Source organism: Petaurus breviceps, unplaced genomic scaffold (assembly GCF_028583685.1).
Source record: "Petaurus breviceps papuanus isolate PSGF00001 unplaced genomic scaffold, PetGlider_PUasm1.0 41, whole genome shotgun sequence".
NCBI lineage: Eukaryota > Metazoa > Chordata > Mammalia > Diprotodontia > Petauridae > Petaurus > Petaurus breviceps.
Genome location: NW_027186320.1, coordinates 3,219,538 through 3,229,237, shown reverse-complemented (window position 1 = coordinate 3,229,237; position 9,700 = coordinate 3,219,538).

Sequence of the window (9,700 nt, the reverse complement as noted above, 5' to 3'; positions counted from 1 at the left end):
GGTATATATGTCTACAATTATTCATATATAAAGGGCATGGGACAAATTTAATGGGAAGAGATGATACTTAAAGTTGAAATTAAGAGGTGAGAGAGGAATAACGGGAGGTGATGGGGAGAGATAGGTTGGGGTAAACTATCTCATATTGAAGAGACAAGGAAAAATGGTTATAATGGAGGGGGAGAACTGTAAGGCAAAAGGGAATTGGTCAACCTTATTCTCATTGAATTTGGCTTAAAGGAGGGAATGACATATACACTTAATAGGGTATCTCACCCTACAAGAGAGTAGGGGTGAAGGGGATGAGAGTGCTGATGATGGAAGGTAGGGATGGCTGTGGGGGAAGGAAGTTGGAAGCACCCACTTTTGAAAAGGGATAGGATCAAAATAGAGATAAGAACAAGTGGGACATGGGATATGAGGGAGGGAAATACAGTCAGACTTTTATAATATATCCACTATGGAAATGATTTGTATAGCTACACATATACAACCTATACTGAGTTGCTTATCTTCCTAGCAAGGGTGATTGACAAGGGAGGAAGGGAATGAATCTGGAAATCGAAGTTTTAAAATCAAATCATACACACACACACACACACACACACAACCATTTCACATATAACTGGGAAACAAGGTATACAGGCACTGGCACATAGGGATCCACCTTGCCCTACTGGATAGTTAGAGGGGGTATGGGAGAAGATATGGGAGAGAGCAAATTGGAGGAGGGGATATCTAGTGGAATCACTATTTTTGGGTGGTAGGTAGGGGAATAATGTGGAAAAAATTTGTAACTGAAAAGCTTGTACAAATGAATGATGTGAACTAGAAGTTAATAAAGCATTAGATTAAAAAAAAAAGGGGGTAGATAACTTCTCCAAAGTTATCGTGCCTATTGAATAAAATTTGTGACATTCTTCAATGAGACCATAAACTTTACAATTATGCTGAGTATATTGTATTTAGGTTTATCTGACTATCATTTATAAAAAAAATACTATGTCATTATAACCAATTCTAATTTCCCAAAAGTTTTCAAAGAAAGTGGAAAGAATATGCATGTGTGTAAGCCTTTAAGAGTCCCCAAAATGTCACAATTCTGCAAATAATATTTTGTATAATAAAATTTTAGTAAAGTATAAAGGAGTGTTTATTAGAATGATATTTAAGTTTGTAGATAGTTTCAGATATGATTGGCGATAGACAAGCAGAATTAAACAAGGAGGAGAAAATAAAAGAAGTGTCAGTTTAGAATATGGATGGAACAGTTTTGAAGGGCTTTAAAACACTGAAGGGATATAAAAAGATAGGAAAGAAGGAAATTTAATCAAATAGGAATGAGCAGAGAAAGGGTAGAGAATTAAAGGACTGTTGGAATCTCTTTGTACTGATACTGTAAATGGAGTGTTTGAAAGTCAAAGTTTTTGTAGTTTTGAAAAAGGATATTTGAGGAAGGGTTTCAAACCCATCGAAATACATCAAAAAAGTCTTGAGGAATTCTTAGAGCAATACCTCTTTGACAAGTACTGCAAGTCTCCCTTCCCCAGTGGATATAAGTTTACAAATAGAAATCTCATAAGATGTGAACATTTAAAAGAAATTTTAATATATTTATATTAAGTAACTGTTCAAAAATAACATTGTTTCTTTGGTCTGCTTTTAATAGTTACACTAAAGGCCTTTTGTAAAAGAAAATATTATGTAGCTTTTCCAGCTGGGTTTACAAGAAAAAAATCTCTGAGTAATATGTGTCATTTATTTACCCCCTCGAAGGTACTCTGGTAGAGTTAATTTGGGGAGGGGCACACTGATTTGACACTTTGGGTGTCTTAAAGGAATAAAGAACCAATTATGGGAAACTGGGAGTGCCATCAAAAATATTTTGGATATGAGTTAACTGAAGACAGAAGACCCTTGGGACATTGAGATTTAAAAATTATTAGGGGTAGGTAGGTGGCACAGTGAATAGAGTACTGGCCATGGAATCAGGAGGACTTAAGTCCAAATCTAGCCTCAGACACTTAACCCTTACCAGCCATGAGACCTTGGACAAGTCACTTAACTCCAATTGCCCTGCCGTCCTCCCTCCAAAAAGCAAAATTAAATAAATAAATATTGTCATTAGTAATTACAAATTTAAAAAAATGATTTGGCTGTAATTTTTGTTCTGAACAAAAGTATAACGTAGTCTCATTTACAGTGAAAGGAAATATTTTCACCTTGCTCCGAGGGTTGTTGGGAGAAGCACTTCACTGCAAAGTATTTAATACAGTGTCTAGCTTGGGTAGTTGATAAACCCAACAATACTCAGTCTTCTATATGCATTAAATTAGGCAAAAATTTTTTTTAATTTTCATTGAAAATTAACAAACTTTCTGATACGTTGCAGAAATTCAAATTATAATTGAAAAATCAAAAACTAAACATTTTAAGTTAGTATAGAAGATATGGCTCTGAAATTCTTTAAATTAAACTTTACAAATTCAGAAAAACCTTGGTATAAAGTAAGACTTATATAAATCATTGTTGAGTGATTACTCCATATTGCACCAAGATACAACTAGTATAAAAAAGCCAGGGGTAATAAGATAAAATATTTTCTGTATAAGATAATTTTGAAATGCATTTGACTAAATTAATATTACCTGATTGATAATAAATTTTACATATATGACACTGTGTCTTCTTATTTCTAAAAGTTCATTTCCTTCTTTTTGTAGGTGCTGTTATGAATTGAACTCTTATAATAATGTCACAAAATAGTTGAAAATTGTTAAATATTTCATAGTTTGCATTTTATTTTAAATTAGAAAATATTAATACTGACACTGTTGGGGAAAAGAAAATATTTTTTTTAGAGATCCTTGTCAGTGAACATTTTAATTTTATTTTGAAGGTTATAAAAGGAACACCTAGGAATCTCTATAGTGAACTTGATCCTGACAAGCAGCCTTTCTATGAAAACTCACTGTCAGAATAAACTGTGACTTTCTCTAGAATGGGACCATAAAACATTTTTTCCAGGGACTACATAAATTCCTGAGACATATGAAGCCTAATTGGATATTAAATGGACATTGGGAAGGGGCTACGAGGGTAAAAAGGCAGTCAATCATTGTAATACCAAGAAGTAAATACTAACTTTTCCATGTGCCATTTTCTCTGTAAGTCTAACTTACGAAAGAAACTCCCCTCAATGTAATGTGTCAACACACTGGCCATAGGTAGCAAGGCTGTTGTAGCAAAGCACTTCCAGGTCATAGAAGCCTACTACTATCCATCCTCCAAAAAATTCAGATGGGAAATACATGAGACCCTTGCCATCCTTTGGTGGGACATTTGTAATAGTCAACCAATACCATCAATAATCAAACCTCTCATAGTTGGCTTTGTATATAATTCTGAATAGTGTAATTCATTACTTATCATTGTCCTATTATTAAATTAATTCCAATGGACACTGATGGTACCTGATCATATCAATTTGGTTTGTAGATAGTATTTCAATTGAAAAATCCTTAGATAGAATCAAAAAAGGAAATGTCAAATTTAGGTTATTGATTGGTTAATGATAAAAGTTTCAGTTAATCATGTAATTCAAAGTACTTATGGATCAGATTAGGTTTAACTTTATAGACCTTCGTATTAGAGATTGTTATTTAAAGTGCTTGGAGATATTTCTTTTTTTTTTTCTTCCATGCTGAACTGCTTTAACTGAATCACATATGGTATGGTAAATTGTTTCATTCTTATGATTTTCTTCAGTATCATGTATGTTCTATTGTTTTTTATAAATTTACTTTCATCAAATAGTATTTTTTAGAATTATGTAATTTATATTCTTTTTATATAAATTCATTCCTGCAGGTCTCTTATTTAATATTAATTAGGAAAAAAAAAACAAAAAAATACATATAAATTTGATATCATTATAATCTAAAACATGTCATTTCCTGAATGAAACCCCAAAATAAAAACTTTTAGGAACACCCTATCCAAAATTCAGAACTTCTCAATCCAAGAAAGACTATTCCAATTAGCCAGAAAGAAAGAAGTTAAATACTGATGACATATAGACAGGATTACATACCATTTCACAAGAAATATTGTTTTTTAAAGAGAGGGGATATTTTCATGTGATATTCTCAATGTCAAAAGATATAGGTGTATGACAAAAATACAGAGAAAAACTGAGTGTAATACTGTGAAGGAAAATGTGCTTTTAATGAAATAGAAGACTTCTAGTCTTGATGAAAAAAACAGACAAGTAGAAACTTTGAATTTCTTTCACCGGCATTAAGTGAAACATAAAAAGGCATAGATAAGTAAACAATCATCAATGACTAACCAAATATAAATTGCTTTGTTTTGAATGACTAAACATATTTATAACAGGAAAAAAATAACAAAGACAACCCAAAGCCAAATAATATTGCTTTTCTAGTTCCTGTTCCCTCCTATTTCCCTCATGAATTTAGTGTATTTCTATAGTGAAATCTTTTATGAGTATGAGGATGTAGGACTGAGGAAAATAATTTTGTCATAACTTCATTTCTTGAGTTCAAAGGAGAGAGAAGTTTATGGCATGCAAACTCCCCATACCATATTCCTTCTTTAAATAATTTTCTTTTTATTCATCTCTTTTATGCCATAGTAATTTTTTTCCCTTTCTTTGCCAATTATTCCTTGGCTCCTAGGTTTCCATTTCAAATGTCTATTCAATTCTAACCTTTCATTCAAAATCCTCTGTTTCATTAAAGTTACATTCCCACATCCCCCTGTAATATTTTACTTAATATTTCCCAATTGGATATTTTTGGTTAAAATGTTTTATTTTTGCTTCTTGTAATATATGATTTCAAGCCATCTTCTTTGGAGTGAAAGCTGTCAAATACTTTATGATCCATCCTATTACCCCTTAATATTTGAACCCTTTAATTTTGGATGTTTATAATTTATTGTCTTTGATTTATTATCTCTGAAATTTGACTGTAACATTCTTTGGAATTTTCATTTTGAATTCTCACTTCAGAGATAACTACAGAATTGTTTATATGTTCACATTCGTGTTGTTTTCAAGGTTTATACAATTTTCATTCATAATTCATAATGGAATATATTGTAAATTTGTTATAATTTTTAAATAGGCCAATATTCCTGGATTATCTTTCCTCAACCCCTTTTCCACTTCAATTATATTCAATTTTAATTTTCTTTATTTTTTTCCAATACTTAGATTTCTTTGGAACATTTTTTATGGTTTCATTTAGTGACATATTTCTTTTCATTTGTATATTTGTTTTTATATATTTTATATATTTGTATATTTGTTTTTGCTGTTGTTTCAGTTAATTTTCTGTAGTTTTACATCTTGGATAAGGTTTTCCAATGCTTATTCTAAGGTGACATTTTCCTTCCCTAGCTGTTCCATTTTGTATATATCTCATTCCATTTCTTCTTGGTACTCTTGTGGTACTTATGGCAAGGAAAGTTTTTCACTGAAGTTTTAAACTGTCAATCAAAATTTATTTACTGAGTATATCATGCTTTGTACTAAGTCTTGGGAATAAAGAGAATGGCAAATTCAAGGTATGCTTTATCTCAAAGTGCTCATGATCTAATAAAAGAGAGCACAAAGACTTCTTCCTATTTATTGACACAAAAATTATATAAACAGATATATACACATATGTATGTGTACATGTATATGTATTGTGAACAAATGTGTAGATGTGTGTATGTGTTTGTGTGTGTGTGTGTGTGGAGAGAGGGGTTGAGAGAGAGATAGAGGCGGAAGAACAAGGAGGAGGAGGAGGAGCAGAAGGAGGAGAGGGAGAGGGAGAAGAAGAATAAGGAGGAGAAGGAGGAGGACAAGGAGGATGAGGAGAAGGAGGAGGAGGAGGAGTAATTAATGCCAAGGAGGATAGGGATAGGCCCCTTACAAAATGTCAGAGATTAGCTGACTCTTGAAGAAAGCCATAAAAGCTAGGAGGTAAAATGAAATAAGGATTCAGGGCATATAAACCTTGAGGGAAAGCCATTATAAATGTTTCATTCTAGAACTACTGGATTCAGGACAATGCTGAAACTCTTTAGTGCACCTGGGGCTTTTTTATACAGTGCTTTCAGCCTAACTTGGTTTGTATATGTCTGGGTTTCTGATAGTTTCTAAAAACTCCTTCTTGGGGCAGCCAGGTAGCACAGCGAGTAAGAGCACCGGCTCCAGTGTTGAGAAGACCTGGAGATCGAATCCCAGGCGCAGACACTTAGCACTCACCCAGAAACACCTGGCCATGTAACCTTGACCAAGTTACTTAACCCCAATTGCTTGGGGGTGGCCAGGTGGCTCAGCGAGTAAGAGCACCGGCTCCAGTGTCGGGATGACCTGGATCAAATCTGGGCTCAGATACTCAGCACCACACCCAGAAATAATAACTGGCCATGTAACCTTGAGCAAGTTACTTAACCCCGATTGCTTAAAAATAAATAAATAAATAAATAAATGAATGAATGAATGAATGAATGAATAAATAAAAATAAAAACTCCTTCTTTATATTCCTTAGCTTGGTGGAGGCATCTTCAGGTGATTCTGTAATTTTACCAGTTAATAATGACTTTTTTTTTAGGTTTCACTGAGGAATCATCATATCCCATAGTATCATCATCATCCCATAATATCAAATATGTTGTTTTAAAACCATGTTTCCCCAGTCTTAGATGTAGAAAACTAGGTAACCTCTTTACATGTAACTAAACGTATTATAAGTGAGAGTTCTACAGATTTTTAGAAGATTACTTTGTGAAGATGCTGAGCCCTCTTTTTTTTCCTTTGTATATTATTTGATAGATTCATCACCTCTAGGGTGTTTTGTTATAATCTCTGTTCACATTATTCATAGATCAAAATATCTAGCCATAACCTCTCTTCTGAGATCCACTCTATTTTCCCCAAATATCATTTGGGTATCTTAAATTGAATGTCAGGGCTCATTAATTGTCTCATATACACTGAAATCCAAGGTACAGCAACCAGAATTGCTAGTTTTTTTCCCACAAACTATCCTATCCTCTGAATTTTTTATTCCTATTGGTGCCAAAACTATACTTCTACTTACTAAGATTTGTAATCTCACCATTGTTTCTAACTCCTTTTTACACTTAGCCTACATATCCAATTTGTTTCCATGTCTTTAATTTTTTTTATGTTTAAAATATATTTATGCGTGTTTTGTTTTTACTTTACAAACATGTACAAATTATTCCTACATTGTGAGATGTCTTATTACAAAATAAAGCATCTAAGCAAAACTAAAAATAAAATCACATGAAATTACAAGTACTTTCCTATCCTCCCAACTCACTGATGGGGGGGGGGGCAGTAAGGAGGGAATCTCTGATTCATTTTCTCTTCTCTCTACTTACCTTCCTCAACCACGCAAATTCTTTGATTTGGTGACACTGGCCTTATAGCACAGTGCCTAAAACATAAAAGTGCTTAATAAGTTTTATTTAATGAATGAATGATTGAATGAACAGTAGCCTATTTGTTACAGGCCCTCATCACCTAACATAGAGACTGCTTCACTATTCTTCTAGTGGGTGTCCTCAAGTTTCTCCCTCCTCCAACCCATTATCTACTAAGCTGGGAAAGTGATTTTCTGAAAAGGTAGATCTGACCCTGTTACTCTCCTACACACAACTTTTCAACAAACTCCAGATTCTCTAAAAAAAACCCTGAAGGATAAATATAATGTCATATATTAGAATTTTATCTTGAGTGAAATTAAATCTGCACTCCATTTTTCACACAATTTTGCACCATGCCAATTAACTTCTTTCCATCCTCCACCCTAATCCTGCTCTTCAATTTGCATTTATTTTTTATTTCCACATTAGAATGAAAACTCTTTGAGGACTTTCTTGTTTGTTAATTTTGTCATCTCTGGTATTTAACATAGTGTCTGGCAGATAAGTCTTTTTTTGTTTTGTTTTGTTTTCTGGTTTTTATTTTTATTTTTATTTTTTTGGTATTTAATAATTTGTTTCTTTACTTTTAGTTTACAGGATTCGATTCCATATTTCTTTGAGTTGCAAATTTTCTACCCCTCCCTCCCCCCTCCCCCCATGTTTCAGGGGGGAGGGTATAGGATCTGCAAATACTTTCACATTAGTAATTACTAAGGTTATAAAGAAGGATTGTATCAGATGGAATGGACAATGGGAACGAGGAAACAAAATCAAACAAGAAAAAGAGAGTGAGCAGGTAATTTGCTTCAATCTGCTTTCAAACTCTGTTCTTTCTATTTCTTTCTCTGAATGTAGACATCTCACTCCATCATTAGTCTTTTGGATTTGACTTATAACACAAGTCAAAATTGGTCATCACACATACGTCGTGTCTGCAATTGTGTACAAATATCTTCTCACTCAGCATCACTTTGTAAAAGCCTCTCCAGGTACATATGAAGTACATCTGCTCCTCGTTTCTTATAACATGATAGCACTCCATTACATTCATTGACCAAAACTTGTTTAGCCATACTCCAATTGAGGGGAATCCCCTTAATTTCCAATTCTTTGGCACCACAAAAAGAGCTGCTATAAATATTTTTGTACATTTCGGTCTTCCTTCCACTTCTATGTTCTCTTTGGGATACAACCCCAGAAGTGGTATTGCTGGGTAAAAGGGTGTGAAATTACTTATAGCACTTTGGGCATAGTTCCTGATTGCTCTTCAGAATGGTTGAATCAGCTCACAACTCCACCAACAATGCATTAGTGTTCCAATTTTTCTACATTCTCTCCAGCATTTGTCATTTTCCTGTTTTGTCATCTTAGCCAATCTGACTGATGAGATGTGGTACTTTGGAGTTGTTTTGATTTGCATTTCTCTAATCAATAGCAATTGTGAGCATTTTTTCTTATGCTTACAGATATCTTTAATTCTTCCTTTGAAAACTGCCTGTTCATATACTTTTGCAATTTGTTAATTGGGGAATGATTTGTATTCTTATAGATTTTTTGACTCAATTCTCTGTATATTTTAGAAATGATGCATTTATCAGAGATATTGGATGTTTTATTTTGTCGAAAAGCTTTCTGCATCTTTTGAGATCATAATGTTGTTTCTGCTAGTTTTATTGTTGATATGATCAATTATACTGATGATTTTCCTATTATTAAACCATCCTTGCATTCCTGGAATAAATCCTATCTGATCAAAGTGTCTTATTCTTGTAATAAATTGCTGTAGCTTTTTGCTAATATTTTACTTTAAAATTTTGCATCTATATTCATGATGGGGATTGGTCTATAATTTTCTTTCTCTGTTTTATCTCTTCCTGATTTAGGTATCAGTACCATATTTGTGTCATAAAAAGAATTAGGTAGGATTACTTCTTCACTAATTTTCCCAAATATTTTGTAGAGTATTTGAATCAATTGTTCTTTAAATGTTTCATAGAATTCAATATTAAATCCATCTGGCCCTGGAGATTTTTTTCCTAGGGAGTGCACTGATGGCTTATTAAATTTCTTTTTTTCTGAGATGGGGTTATTTAAGTAATTTACTTCCTTTCAGTTTATCTGGGCAACTTATATTTTTATAAATATTCATCCATTTCACTGATTGTCAAATTTATGTGCATAAAATTTGGCAAAATAATTCCCAATTATTGTTTTAATTTCCTCTTCATT